The following is a 5259-nucleotide window of genomic DNA, read 5'->3' as shown; positions in this document are numbered from 1 at the left end:
ATAGCCCTGTATTCAGGTCCATCCATTTTCCCATTAGCTCTGATCATCTTCTCTGTCCCTTCTGAAGAGAAGCACACTCCTAGCATGATCCTGCCACTAACATGCTTTACTGTTGGGATTGTGTTTTCAGGGTTTTAGTGTCAGTTTTCTGACAACTATATAGAGTTGTGCACACTGGGCATAAGGTTAAATTATGGGCTCCTTTAGCCAGAGTACAGTCTTCCACATGTTTGATGTGTTCCCTACATAGTTTCTGGCAAAATGCTAATCCTGCGGCTCGCCTTCTTGATAAACCTTAGATGGTCTGGAATTTCCACCATTTCAATGATGGTCTGTTTGGTTCCCCTAATTTTCTTTTTTTCGTTTCAGATAATATCATCCAAAGCTATTAGAAAAACATGATTCCACCCATAGTTTTGATGCTCAAGTAAAACATGATCAGTTCAAAAACAATCTCAAATTTAAAGGTGGTTAATAACCGTTAAATTACAAACGTTTCTGCATATTTTCTTTACTTTGACTGCTGCAATGCATTTAGAATGTTAGAAGTGAGATTTTCCAACTTTCATCTCTTTAAAGAGCATCTGAAGGTGAATGCCTCAAGTTGTAATACCAACTTTAAAACAGCTCACTAACCCTGGTCTTAAAATTTAGTATGGCTTCTGCGTTTTTGATGCTGACGCTTTATAACATTCGCACACTGAGCTCTGCACAACCTATGTGAGTCTCTATGTTGCTTCAGTGCTTATGTAACAATATACATAATCAGCCTGGTAACTGGGCACAACAATTAACAAATTCCACTAGTTTCTCAATTTGCAGCAAGAACACTAATAATTTGGGTAAGACCCTGTTTCAAGGTCAACTTCTTAGGCAAAGGAAACAGTGCAGTAGGTATCAGTCAGGAGACCCTCTGTCGCCTCTGATTGGTTAAATCTCCCTTTACCAGTTATAACTGGTACTAAAAAACACAAAAAAATCCCTCCCAGGCTTGCCTTCCAGTGGTGCCTCCTTGATAGAGTCAACATTGATTTTAAAATCTTACTTCTTGCCTTAAATACGCTTGCCCTTGAAGAAATCACAGGCTCATTGACCTGGAACAGTATGTAAACTGTGCTTAGCTGTTCCCAAGTCAGAGCTTGTAACTAAGCGATTGGGATCTTTAAATCTCTATCTTCCCTCAAAATAAACCCTAAACTACGACATTAAAAAGGCTTTTTCATTAATTATTGCATGTAAGGCTTGTATGTAAAGCACTCTTTTACTTTTTTAATGTTAATAACACTGTACAGAAACATGAGCTTTTAGAACTGTTTTTTTCCATCCACTTAAGAACAGTCTTGGTACCTTTTAGCTCCCTCCACTTTGGATGTTAGATTGTTGTTTCTGTATTTCTGACTAAGTTAATCACCTGCCACTCAGCGATGGCTTTGTCTCTATTTCAAACCAAATATCTGATAATCTTGGTGGAAATAGGAATGCTCCAGTTCCTTCGCAGTAGTTCTTGAAATGCTTTGTCCAAAATGTTGGAAACGGTGGAGAGCCCTGTTTTCCCAACAGCAACAACAGCTGAGGGTTTGGGCAGAGCAGTGATTGGCGGCTGTGATGCTGGCGGTGGTGGATGAGCGGGGCTAGAGGGGCATGGGTCGGCTGTTCAAAGGCTGGCTTTTTATAAAGTTGGTCAGTTGGGGATTAAGGTCCTCTGTGCAGCAGAATAGCCCCTCTAATTAAAAAGGATAAAAAGGCAGAGAAATAGCGAGAGGCACGGGAGGAAGCAAAAAGAGAGGGAGAGGGGATCGCAAATTTGCAGAGAAAAGAAAGAAAAGAAAAACTGTTTTCAGTGGCAGTCCTGCAGCCGGGCCTAGCAATTCAGATGGGATTAACTTTACACTCCTGCCCCTTATTCCTGTCACTCTCTCCACAATTTCTTTCTATTGTGAAGTTTCCTAACTTTACTCTCCACATGCAATTTACTCTCTCTAAAGTATGCATTCAAAGCATTTAGATGGACCCCAGAATGTTACATCTGTAGAGGTTTTTGTGATAAGCTTGTAACAAAATCCTTTCTAAACTGCAGGTGTAGAAAATGCAACATAGTTATGTTATGAACTAAACTGAAAACTATCATGTTTTTCCTGTGGTGGGGACTTTATATAAAAGAAAAAGTTGTATGTTAATTTGCATGTTGTATACAAACCTGTGTGTGTGTGTGTGTGTGTGTGTGTGTGTGTGTGTGTGTGTGTGTATGTGTGTGTGTGTGTGTGTGTGTGTGTTTGTGTGTTGTTGAGTATTTGCCATCGGTAGAATTTGAATAGAGGAGCTGTGTGCTCTGTCCCAGATGCTGGCTGACAGTAGGTGGGCTGTTTGCTATGGGGATGCCAGGTTGTGTTTTTGTTTGGCCCTCCTCTGTCCCGCCTGCTTCCCTCCCCCTGGCCGGTAGGGGTCCCGGACCCTTGGGGTGTGTCCCTGCTGACCAGTACCCAGGTTTAAGGCTTTTCGGTTTGGCTAACACTGGCCACAGGCTGTGGGAGGTTAACGAGGTACCTGCAGCCACAAGACATTAAACCCTCCCATGGGCAAACCACAAGTGGTGGATGTATCTCAATGAAGGGCATGAATAAGATATAACACAGCAGTAGTGAGTGCATGGAGAATGATGAATGCTAGTGTGGCAGAAAATAAAGAGCTGCTAAAGATAATCCTCCACCAAGTCATTTAATGGTGGTCTTTTCTTTATAAATGACAAGATGAAGTCTGATGTTTCACTTAGTTTTATAATAATACTTAACTAATACTGTATATTATTTGCACTAAATAAAAATCTAATGAGTCTTGCAATATGTTTAAGCATGGTGCACTCCTTTGCCTCCTTTGCTTTTACTATTTTGGTCAATGGGTAATCAAATTATGAGTCAAGGCTCTATTTATGATGGAATTTAAGATAGATTATACTCCCTGTGATGGGATTTTAGTCAAAATGTTGCTTCTGAGCAAAAATGCCTTCTCACAGTATGGTTCTGGAACATTACCCCCAAAATTTTGGTCTTTTAGGTGCCTTTATCTATTGACAAATGCATAAATAGCTCCAGCTAGGCCTGGCATCAATTTGTGCAAACTAATAGAGTGGTGTTTAACTCATGGGCACTGTCATATAACAAATGATGTGTGACATTGTATGCGTACGTCAGCACCACACCACACCCTTACACAAGCAGACCATTTCTGCTTTCATTTACCTCATTACATCAGTTCCAAAGCATCTGGCTCAGAAAATAATAATGGTAGCTCATTTTCAACCCAACATGCCACCTCTGAGTAGAACTTACATTAGGCTGGATGAAATCATCTTAGGTGTCTTAATAATGAGGTGACAGGTCAAAAACACAAGAAGAAATCCTATGTAGTGCATCTTACACAAACACAACACTGAAGTTTCAATTTCTGTTTGATTCATGATGTTCGCAGTGATTCTGTATTTGTATCTTTGCAGTATCTTCTTAGAATTTAATGGGTCCAACAGGTGCCTCTTTCATCTAACTCTTCCCTGTTATGTTTGATGGTTTGCTTCTGTGACCAAAATGCATGTAAGGTTTACAAAGGGGTTTATTAAGAAAACTGATTAAAGATAATGATGTCTTGGAACACAGGTGATCTCTGCAGTGGCCAGGGAATGTTTTGTAGGAGGGAGGTTCTCAGTTCTCTGTTTGAAACAGGAAATGAGTTGGGAATCCAGATGACACTGGGGTGTAAGCTCGAAGTGAGTTTCACACAGAAATAAGGAATAAGTGATGTGTAGGTTCTGAAGGAACAAAAACAAGGAGGCGTGTTTTTAAACGCGTCCAAGATGGTAGAATCTAGCAGTGGTGGAGAATCTTGCTGGACCTCTTACACTATGGGATAATAAGACTATCAGAAGCAACTAAGTGAGCTGCTCCTCAGGACTTTTAAAAATATCTGGGGACCATAAACCTTTATCATGGTTTTTCAGAAAACTGTAAGAACGGCATACGACTAGAATAGTTCAGTTGGTTATTGTGGGAAGAGTTACAACAGCCTGGCTTGTATATGTCAGTATACAGTACCCGGACCTGTAGTAAGATGATGATTCCTTTTCCCAAAACGAAAAAAATGCAATAATTTATCAACATCTGTTAGAATTACATTTCAAAGATGAGACTGTCCTCTTTCCATAAAACAGTTCGGTTTGTCCCTTAGTGTGAAACATTATCTGAAGAAGAAATAGGGAATTGAAGGGTGCTGAGAACTACTTCCTCAGGTAGACCACAACTCTGCCGAACAATTTCAGAAATGTTGTAGGTCCCGTTGGAGAGTTATGAGTGTGTTGTAATTTATATGTCCATGAACTGTATGCAATCCATTGAAATATTCAGAAAACATTTTTGTAACATTCACACTTAGCTTTGTCTCTGAGGCTTTCCTCTGAAGCACCTGCTCTCCAGAGCTACAGCAGCTCTTTCAGATACACGATAGCTCAATATCTTCACTGCGGATCCTTGTAATCATCCATAAAAAATAGCGAGGGCTTATTCCAGCATCCTCATATCAATAAATCTATCAGTGTTAGAGGCATATGGCTCAAGAAAAAGCTTTTGTCCAATACAGTTCTGATGGTGTCAGCGTGTAACAGATGGGCTGGGTAAGGCAGGCCAAGCCATTGATTTGACCTTGATGCAGACAGCTGAACTGAAGTTAATGAAGGAATAACTGGATTTGGGGATTGGCCCATAAAGCTACACTCCACAGTAACTGTTTGTTTTGATCTTGAAAATCTTGGCTTTCCTATTTGATTAGTTGCCTTTGTGTATTTTTACAAAATTTGAGGAAATTATCAAATTTTGTATATGAAGTCTTTAACAAAACAGTTGTTGTGAATGAGCAGACTAGTGAGACTAGTGAACCTCTTCCTTGCCAGCCAGGCTTTCTCTGTAGTGACAGAGTTAGTCCCACGATTCTTAGCCTTCAGTTCGTCTCCCTGACAGCAGGATAAGCGTGACTCCTTCAATTCGCCGGGAGACAAGGGGAGGGCACATTGCCACAGACATTAACAAGCGTCTTCACCTTTTAACAAGCGCAGCCCCGTTTAGCTGAATCGCTCCCCTGGGCTATTAGATATTTTACGATGAATTATATATCAGAGGGTGAAGATGAAAGCACTCAGCCTGAGCCAAGAACATAGCTGGGGGACAACAAGGGGAGCAGTTTTTCAAGCCTTGTTAGGCTGTTTGTTTTCTGATCGTT

Source organism: Girardinichthys multiradiatus, chromosome 15 (genome assembly GCF_021462225.1).
Source record: "Girardinichthys multiradiatus isolate DD_20200921_A chromosome 15, DD_fGirMul_XY1, whole genome shotgun sequence".
NCBI classification, from domain to species: Eukaryota; Metazoa; Chordata; class Actinopteri; order Cyprinodontiformes; family Goodeidae; genus Girardinichthys; species Girardinichthys multiradiatus.
The sequence above is the reverse complement of the archived record's forward strand: the minus strand, read 5'-3'. Positions refer to the sequence as shown.